The following is an 11184-nucleotide window of genomic DNA, read 5'->3' as shown; positions in this document are numbered from 1 at the left end:
TTTGAGCCCACGTAGCCCTGGGAGTCACATGCTGCCTCCAACATCACCGGAGTCATCACATGATACAGGTCCCCCATCATGTGATGAGGCAAATCTGCCTAACTTCAGCCCCCCACCCCCACCTCCAGCTCAGACTGGCAGCTAAAGTGCTTCTGGAGGAGCCCCCCTCCCCCCAGGAATCAGTGATAAGAAGGAGGGATGCAGATGGAGAACCTCAGAGCCCATGCAACGCTCAGATCTTGATGAATAGTTAATATGCCTTTCACCCTCCTCCTAAGCTATTGCGACTTGGAGCAGTGCCAGCCTCATTTGAATTCCAGCCTTTGTGAATAACTCAAGTGTCGCCACCGTTGCTCCAGCAATTGCAGGGCGTTTGAGCTCACACCATCCTGCCTCGTTCTGGAAAGCCCAGCTCGGCTGCCTCCCCTCCCCACAGCTTCCATGCCTCCTCGCAGAGCGGTGGGAGTGGGGCGGAGGTGGGAGGCCGTGGAGCTGCAGGAGAAGGCGAGACTGCTCCCGATGAACCTTCTAGTCTTTTTTTTTTTTTTTTCCCCAGCTGCAGTAGGAGTCAGGTGGGGCCCCGTCTGGCTCTGATTAGGCTGTCTCCTCCTAGAGATCGTAGCTCCGTTGTGTCTGCAGCTCGCTCTCTGCACAGACGCATTCCTTCATTTCTCTCCTTAATCAGGATGCAGTTAAATAGATCTGGTTTAAAAATCTCTTTGGCTCGTTTTTTTCCCATTGCAGTAACCTCTTCTCACTTGTTCCTTCACTCAAACAATCTTTTATGAAATAAACGTTTTTGTCGAGCACCTACTATGTTGTAGGTCTTGTGCTAGGCACTGAGAAAGGAGAAAGGAAGAGATGTTAAAGAAATGTGTAAAGCAAGATCTCTGTGCCGGCGGTGCACGCTGTCTGGGAGAGGCAACAGAGACATAAACAGATGTAGCAGGTGCAAATTTCAGAGTCACACAGACTCGGGCCTGCAAAAATGGGAGTCCTTTGCTTGTCTACACCCCCAATGTCACCTCTCCTTCCAGCCCTCCCCCCACCTCCGTTCCACCCAATATAGGAAATTTAATCTAATCACTTCCAAATAAACTCACCTGGGTGGTTTTTCCCTGCTTCAGATTTAAAGTCAGTCAAATTACATAGTAAACAATCTTACGGTTATGGGGGTGGGGGTGGAAGGGGGTGGGAAGGGATAAACTTGGAAGTTCGAGATTTGCAAATATTAACTACTATATATAAAAATAGAAGAAAAACAAATTTCTTCTGCATAGCACAGGGAACTCTATTCAATATCTTATAATAACCTTTAATGAAAAAGGAATGAAGATGAATATACGTATGTGTATGCATGACTGGGACATTATGCGGCGCACCAGAGGCTGACACGTTGTAACTGACTACACTTCAATTTAAATAAATAAATAAGTTAAAATAAAGTCGAATTAAATTTTTTTCTCTTGTCATTCTCCATCCTAGGGTTGATCCTAAGCTATAAACAGGTAAACAAACTATATGGACCACTTTCCTTAGAAGGAGACAGTATGATTTACTGCCACTCTACAATATGGGGGCCTGTTTGAGAAAAGGAAGATTATATTTTTTTCCCGGTTTTTAAAAAATTGAAGTGCAGTCAGCTTACAATGTTGTATCAGTTTCTCATGTACAGCATAATGTTTCAGTTTTATATATACATATAACATATATAACATATATAAAAAACTGTGTGTGTATATATATATATACACACACAACACATAAATTTCTTTTCATATTCTTTTTCATTATAGGTTACTACAAGATATTGAATATAGTTCCCTGTGCTACACAGTAGAAACTTGTTATTTATCTATTTTATATATAGTGGTTAGTATCTGCAAATCTCGAACTCCTGATTTATCTCTTCTTACCCCTTTTTCCTCCTGGTAACCATTAAGTTTGTTTTCTATGTCTGTGAGTCTGTTTCTGTTTTGTAAATAAGTTCATTTGTATCCTTTTTTTTTTGTTCCACATAGGAATAGTATATTTTAAGACCAGATGGGCAGCAGTGAAAATGCATGTGAGAGGAAAGATCTCATTCCAAATCAGAAGTTTTGTTCTGTTCCATCCTATACAATGAGAGCAGAGAAGATGTCTGTGGTAGGCACAGGTGGCTGAGTTTATATGACGTGATAAATTAATGGCTGTGTGGGGCAGACTGAGGGCTTAGGGTAGAAACAAGCCTTGGGTTTAGACAAGTAGAGCACTTAGGATGTTTGTGCCACCTGAGTTCATGTGACTGAAATTTGAAAGTGCACCTCAAGGACAGAGACCTTGCCTTACGCGTTTCTACAAGTCATATTCCTTGTCAGCAAATCCCCAATCCAAACACAATGTATCTTTCCATCTGTTTGTGTCATCTTCAGTTTCTTTCAACAGAGTCTTACAGTTTTCAGAATACCAGTCTTTTGCCTGGTTTATTCCTAGGTAATTTATTCTTTTTGATGCGATGGTAAATGGGATTGTTTCCCTAATTTCTCTTTCTGCTATTTCATCATGGTTAGTGCATAGAAATGCAACAGATTTCTGTATATTAATTTTGTATCCTGCAACTTTACTGAATTCATTGATGAGCTCTAGGAATTTTCTGGTGGTGTCTTAAGATTTTCTATGTATGGTATCATGTCATCTGCAAAACACCTTTTTTTTAAAAACAATCTTAGCAGGCATGAAGTGACCCCTGACTGCTATTAATATTTTCTATCACTGGTTTTTAAAAAATTGATTATGATATTATTTGGTGTAGTTTTCTTTACATTTCTTGTGATTGGTGTTTGTTTAGCTTTTTGGATCTGTGTATTTATAGTTTCCATCTTTTCAGAAGAATTTCAGCTGTGATTTGAAAAAATGTTTTTTCTATCCCCCTCTTTTCAGGGTCTTCAAGTACAAATATATTAGGGTCACTTGAAGCTGTTTCAAAGTTCACAATGGTCTGTTCAGAAATAAATCCACGCAGCTATAGTCAATTAATCTACAACAAAAGATGTGAGAATATACAATGGAGAAAAGACAGTCTCTTCAGTAAGTGGTGCTGGGAGAACTGGACAGCTATTTGTAAAAGAATGAAATCAGAACATTCTGTAAGCCTGGATACTATAAAATTCCTAGAGAAAAACATAGAACACTCTTTGACATAAATTGCAGCAATATTTTTGTACATCCATCTTCTACGGTAACTGAAATAAAAACAAAAATAAACAAATGGGACCTAATTAAATTTTTTAAAAGATTCTGCACAGCAAAGGAAACCATAAACAAAATGAAAAGAACCTATGCAATGGGAGAAAATATTTGCAAATGATGAGACTGCTAAGGGCTTAATTTCCAAAATATACAAACAACTCACATAGCTCAATATCAGAAAAAACAAACAACCAAATCAAAAAGTGGGCAGAAGACCTAAATACACATTTTTCCAAAGCAGACAATACAGATGGCCAACAGGCAGATGAAAAGATGCTCAATGTCGCTAATTATTAGAGAAAAGCAAATCAAAACTACAATGAGGTATCACCTCACTCAGTCAGAATGTCCATCATCGAAAAGTCTACAAATAATAAATGCTGAAGAGGATGTGGCGAAAAGGTAACCCTCCTACACTGTTGGTGGGAATGTAAATTGGTGCAGCCACTATGGAGAATGGTATGGAGGTTCCTTAAAATACTAAAAGTGATCCAGCAGTCCCACTCCTGGGCATGTATCTAGAAAAGATAAAAACTCTAATTCAAAAAGATACATGCACCCCAATATTCAGAGCAGCTCTACTTACAACAGCCAAGACATGGAAGCAACTTAAATGTCCATCAACAGATGACTGGATAAAGCTGTATATATAAAAAAGGGAATATTACTCAGCCACAAAAAGGAATGAAATAATGCCATTTGCATCCATTTGGATGGATCTAGAGATGATCATACTGAGTGAAGTAAGTCAGACAGAGAAAGACAAATATCATATAATATCATTTATATGTGGAATCTAAAAAAAATGATACAAATTAACTTGTTTACAAACCAGAAATAGGCTCACAGACATAGAAAACAAACTTACGGTTACTAAAAGGGGAAGGGAGGGAGGGATAAATTAGGGGTTTGTGGTTAACAGATACACACTACTATAAATAAAATAGATAAATAACAAGGACCTACAGTAGAGCACAGGGAACTATATTCAATATCTTGTAATAACCTATAATGGAAAAGAATCTGAAGAAGAATGTGTGTGTGTGTGTATAACTGAATCACTTTGCTATACACCTGAAACTAACACAGCATTGTAAATCAACTATACTTCAATTTAAAAAAGGATAATACCATGCTAGGCAAAGGTGTGGAGAAACTGGACTCTCATACACTGCTGTTGAGAATGTAAAATGGTGCAGCCACTTTGGAAAAGAGTCTGGTATTTCCTCAAAAATGTAGGCATACAGGTACCACTTGATCCAACAATTCTGGTCTTAAGTATATATCCAAGAGAAATTAAAACATATGTTCATGGGGGGAGGGTATAGCTCAGCGATAGAGTGTGTGCTTAGCATGCACGAGGTCGTGGGTTCCACCCCCAGTACCTCCATTTAAACAAATAAACCTAATCACCCTCCCCCCAAAATCACAAAACAAAGAAAAACATTAGAAAAATCACACACAAAAAACCCCCAAACACATAGGTTCATATAAAAACTGGTATATGTGTGTTCATAGCAGCATTAATCACAATAGCCAAAAGCTAGAAACAACCCAAATGTCTATCAGCTGATGAATGGAAAGGACAATGGAATATTATTTGGCCATAGAAATAAATACGGATACATGCTACAACATGGGTGAACCTTGAAAACATTATGTTAAGTGAAAGAAGCCAGTCACCAAAAGAACCACATATTATGATTCCCTTTATATGAAATATGCAACATAGACACATCTGTAGAGACAGAAAGGAGATTAGGGCTGAAGGAGATGAGGATGTTGAAGAGGAAGTAATATCTAAAAGGTGTGTTTCTTTTTGGGATGATATAAATATTCTACAGTTGATTGTGGTAGTTGCTGCACAACTCTGTGAATATACTGAAAGCCACTGAATTGTATATTTTAAGTGTGTAAATTGTATGGGGTGTGAATTATAGCTTGATAAAATTGTTACAAAAAATAAAAAGCAATGAGGGGGGAAGGCGTTTTCCATACAGAGGAAACCAAGATAAGAATAAGAGCAACATTTTTGTTGGAAAAATGCAAGTGAGAACATCTTTAAAGTATTAACATCTGTGTAACAACATCTTTAAAGTATTAAAAGGAAAAAAAAAGTCAACCTAGAAATCTGTACTTGGCAAAAGTCTGTCAAAAATGAGAGCATATCAAAAGTGTGTTTTAGTCTTATAAAGGCTTGTATCACCGGCAGACCCACACTATAGGAAACGTTCAAGGAAATCTTTCAGACAGGGGAAAATGATACCAGATGGAAATCTGGATCTACATAAAGGAATAAAGAACACAAGAAATGGTACCTATGTGGGAAAATATAAAGACTTTGTTTCTTATTTAAATCTCTTTGAAAATAACGTTAAAAGCAAAAATAATAACAATGTGTTGTGGACATACGAAATAGATAGAAGTAAAATGTACAGTGGAAATAGCAGAAAGATCAGGAGGGGAGAAATGGAAATATCCTGTTGTAAGATTCTTATACCAACTATATGTAAAGCGAAATATCACTTAAAAGTAGACTGTGATAAGTTAAAGGTGCATACTGTAAACCCAAGGCAACCATGAAAATAACCTAATTTAGAGTCATAGTTAATAAGCTAACAGAGGCAATGAACTGGAATCATAATAATATTCATTTCATCTAAAGGAAAGCAGAAAAATGGGGGCAGGGGCGGAAAAGAACAGATGAGTTAACCCATCCATGTCAATAATCACATTAAATGTAAATGGTCTAAATATTCCATTCAAAAACAAAGATTATCAAATTGAATAAAAAAGTAAACACCAATCACACGCTAAAAGAAACCCGTTTTAAATATAAAATCCAAATAGTTTCAAAATAAATAGATTGAAAAAGATACACCATGCTAACATTACTCAAAAGAAAGCTGGAGGGACTCTGTTAATATCAGACATAGACAGATGTCTGCTACAATGGACAAAGAAGGTAATTTCATAATGCAAAGAAGTCAGTTACCAAGAGGATATAAAAATCCTAAATATTTATTCATCAAATAAGAGAGCTTCAAAATACATGAAGCACAACTGGATATAGATATAGATAGACCACTAAAGGGAAACAGATAAATCCACAATTATGGGCAGATATTTCCACGTCTCTCAATAACTAATAAAACAACTAGACAGAAAATAAGTAAGGGAAAGAAGACCCAGCATTTTAACAAAACTGACCTAGTGGACATTTTTTGAACATTCCATGTAACAGCAGAATATACATTCTTTTCCAGTATAGATAGAACATAAACCATAGTCTCAGTCATAAAACAGAGCTTAAGAAAATGGATTAAAATAATACAAAGTACCTTCTCTGACCAAAATGGAATTAAATTGTAAATCAATAACAGAAGCAAATCCAAAAAATCCCCCAATACTTGAAAACTAAATAACACACCTTAATAACCATGTTATTAAGGAGAAATCAAAAGGAAATGAGAAAGAATTTTGAACTGAATGAAAACACAACATATAATAATGTTAATGCAGCTAATGGAGTATTTAAATGGAAACTTGTAATACAAAATGTGTATTTTAGAAAAGAAAAATCTCGACTTAATAACTTGAGCTATTATGTTAAGAAACTAGAGAAAGCAAATGAAACACAAAGAAAGCAGAAGAAAGAAGGGGGGACAAGGAAGAGCTAGTCAGTAATAGTTAATACTTGAAACTGGAAAATCAAGAAATAAGAAGAGTATGCTGTTGTTTTTTTTTATTACTGTAAACAAGGTTTTTTGTTTTTAAAGAAAGAACAAGCAGAGTTGAAATTGATTGCCTCTGAAGAACTGGAGTCAGGGTGCAATGGTCCGGGTAGGAGACGGTAAGTCTTGAAGAAATGTATGACTTTTAAAACTATGTATGACTTTGTTTAAAAACAAAATAGAAAATTTTAAAGCCTGCAAACTGAGATTGGGTATCATGATCTGGGTGAACGTCATGAAAAAGCGAATTAACCATCATAGACAAATCCTGGTGCAAATATCAAGGTGGGGGGAGGATGGGGAATCAGGTTGGCCTTGGACTTGTAGATAACTCTAAACACCCGAGGTCAATGGAACTTTGCTTTATTGGCATTTTTGTTACCAGTGACAGACGTCTTTTTCAAATGTTAACCGGCCATTTGTATTCCTGAGTAATAGTTGGGTTTGTAATTTTAAAATTGTTGTAGAGGGAAAAAAAAAAAAAGAGTTGGTATTTTAAAGAACTAACTGCAGCTTCTTCTGCCCTCTAATGGCATAAATTCATCACAGGGGAACTCTTTCTTGGTTCAGAAAAGTACCTTACTAATTTCAGTTTAAAAGATGAAGAGCCTATGGTGTAGGACAGAAAAGGCTGATGTGGTACATAGGGAGATGAGAGGATGGGATGTGTTCTCGGGGAAATGTCATAAAACTTATGAAGATTGAGATTCTACTATAGTGAGATGAGAAGAGAAAAATCAGCATCAGGAAATCGAAAAGGGGTAAACTGATATAAACCCGATCTCAAAAAAATCATCAGAAATATTGAGGAAGGACTGGGTTTCCAGCTGACTGGCCGATTTGAAAAACAAAGACCTAAACTATTAAAAGAGAAGGTGATCCTAGAAGACTGGAAGAAAATTAATCAACGCTTGGGTTATGTAATAAAATTTTGGATAAAAATATTTAAGCCATCTAAAACTTTCAAGATGTGAAAAAGAAATTTACTCTAAAGTGTTACTCAGTTCTCTCAAACCACTTACTGAAAATCTATCCTTTTCTCATTTACTTATGCTGAAGCCGTGACTTTTACATTGGGGTCAATTTCTGGAATTTTATTCCATCCCACTTATTTGCCTGCCCTTGCTGGTACCAATACCATAATGATTTGAAAATTATGTATCTTTTAAGCTTTTTTTTCTCCTTACCTGTAATAGCCAGGGCAATGAGGCCTGTGTGGCCTGGCAGTGAGACCAGGTGTAGCAATCTATTTCTGGGTAGAATATTCCCCTCTTCCCATCAACGTTGTAGCCTATACCTCAGGTTAAGGACACTGCAAGTGCAAATTTCCATCATATTAAAAGTGGCCTCAAAGGGAATATTCCTCACGTGCTCCACAACCTCGCCTTGGCCCTCCAGCCCACGAGGCGTTCATAATGCCCATGGTGACCTATTTGTACTTCCCAAGAGGCCATCTGCTTTCTCAAAGAAGAGAATTATGGGTGCATATTTTTCTTAAAAAAAAAAAAAGTTTAAAAATGTAGTGTTGTAGCAGAGATTACACATTTTGACTGTCTGCCCCTCCCATACTTTCTCTGGTTTCTAGCACTGATAATAATTTGCCCCATGTTCATTTTTCATTACATCTGTTATTAATTTTTAGGGCATGAATCAGTCTTCCAGCTTTAGTCATATATTATTAAGCCTAGGTAAAAACATATGCAGTAAACAATTATCAAAATTTTAAGGTGCCAATGTCTCTACAAAAGAGTATTTCAATGTCCGCTCTTGCATTAGTATCTTTTACCACTAAAGACTTTAAAAATGGAAAACTAAATTGAGAAAGATTCATTCTGGCCAAGGCCAATTTGATAGCAAATTACTAAATAGCCACACTGCAAAGTGGTGAAGCAAGATTCATGCTTGTGTTGACTTGAATAAAAGATCACTGTTCACCCTCCAGTTTTCAGTATATAATGAAATATCAATAGCTATTTTAAAAAGTCCTTTTAACATGATCTTAAAAAAAATCTCAAAGGCAACAAAGAAAGCCTTGATAAACAGTTTATACTTGAGATTATATTACTGAAAGAATTCATGAGAAATCTTTGAATATTCTTGTTTAACCCCGTTTTTTTCATATTGTTTCCTATTGTTCACTTAACAGCAGCTACATTACTCTATCAAGGATTTAAGTGGTTTATTTTTTTCAGTTTTCTTTCATGATCATTCTCAATTCTTAAAAGTGTAAAAAATGTTAATGTCAAAAGGATGTGATTATGATATATAAAAAGAAAAAGCAGGGTGCATTATATGCGTGTATATGTATTAGTGAGGCTTTTTTGTTGTTAAGAGACCCACTGAAGCTAGCTTAAGCAAATGGCAGTAGTGTAAAAGGACTCAAAAGCATGTTCCAAATTAGACGTTTTGTTCTATATAGTTTTGTACAATAAGAACAGTGTTTATTAAAGGAATTAAAGACAGGAAAAAGTGGACAAGACCTAAAGGGGGACACTTGCACAGACCAGGATGGCTAAGCCATTAACTGGTTTTCTACCTCTTAACCATTAAACTAGTTTTCTAAACCATTAGTTTTCTACCTCTTTGAAATTCTTGTCTTAAAGCATTTTGGATGGGATTTCATTTCTTTCATTCGGCATGCTGAGACTAGCGAAGGAATTATTTTCAGGTCCTTCATTGTAAGGCTTCGGAGTATCCTTGGCATATTAAAGCAGCTAGTCATTGAAGGACACTGTCTCCCAAATCTCTAGTAGCTCAAAAGTTACATTCTCGTCTTTAAAAAGTTGACTTATTGCTGGTTTCCATGAAGTTTGCAAAATGTAACTTTAAATCTAAAAAAAAAATTATTTCATCTTATCAATTCAAACATTACGTGCAAGACATGGTTTGGCTTCTGAAATATACACTTTGCGGGGCTCACACTTGGTCCAGGGAGACAACAAAACAGAGCCCAGAGTAAGCAATTTGGTGTTACTATACCATAGCCAGTGATGCTGTTGTATCTTGAGTGTGTACGGGGGTGGGCAGGCAGCACTGTGAGAGAATAATTCAAAACAGTTAAGCTAACTCTCAAAACAATGAGTAGGGACTTGTGAGACAGGCAAGGGTGGAAGAAATTCCAGCCAGATGAGAAACAGCCAACTGCAAAATGTAAGGAGATATAACATGGCCCTTTTGGAGACCAGCGAAAACAGGTGGGTTTTAGATGTCCAACTGCAAGTGGCAGGGGTGGGGTGGACTAGTTAGGCACGAGCTGGAGTATCCAAGATTGGATTGAACCTTGATAGGAAGTGGAGTTTCCTGCTCACAGTAGCATTAGACATCATGAGCCATTAGAATTTTTAAGTATCAGGTTAAGTACTGCACCTGGCACACTGCCTGGCCAAGTTCTTTCTTAATTTTCTTTCAAGCCTTTTTTGCTAAGCAGTGTTCAGCACCTGTGTCTAGACTTGGGGATTGAGCTGGTTAGGTACAGCAAGATGGATAAGGGGGAGCAGGTTTTGGGAGTGTTAGCGTGGGGTTGACATGATGGGATATAGGCAACTGTAGAAAGGAAATACAACAGAAGAGTGACTGGGGGATAAGTTGAAACCTCAGGTCTAAATAAAGCCAATAGAGAACAGAACTGGAAGACGAGGTTGTAGATGACATACTGGAGTTTAAGTTGAAGATAGGAATGGTCCCAGTGATAATTAACTCTGGGAAATTGTCACAGAGTGGACTGCAGTTAAAGTGAAGGTCAGTTCAGCTTAAACTAACAATGTGCCTAGGTAATGAAACTGACCTCATAGGATGGAATTCATGAGAAAAAGTGAGTTCTGGATGCCAAAATCCTCAGAGAATGTGGGACCCAGAGTCTGTACTTTGAGTGGAGATTAAGAACTAAAGAGTATAGTGTGGCTGGAGTATCTGAACGGACAAGTGGTATGTGATGTGGGTAGGGCCGGGTGAGGCTGGCAGTGGGGAGAACAGGCACCCCATCCCCAGTGATGGAGATGCCTGGGAATTAATGTGATTGAAGGATCACAACAAAAACAGAGCCCTTTAAAAGTAAGTCACTTCCCAAACTTAACTCAGTCCTGAATGGTTTTCATGATGTTAATACCATCTGTTTATCACTCATACTTTTCTTTAAATCACTTGATGTTTTTCCTTAAATATTAAATGTCGCATTAAAAAAACACCCATTCAAGTATGTTTGTACCTAAAACTGACTATCAAC

The sequence above is a fragment of the Camelus dromedarius genome, chromosome 24 (assembly GCF_036321535.1).
Source record: "Camelus dromedarius isolate mCamDro1 chromosome 24, mCamDro1.pat, whole genome shotgun sequence".
Taxonomy (NCBI): Eukaryota; Metazoa; Chordata; class Mammalia; order Artiodactyla; family Camelidae; genus Camelus; species Camelus dromedarius.
Note: the sequence above shows the minus strand (reverse complement) of the source record.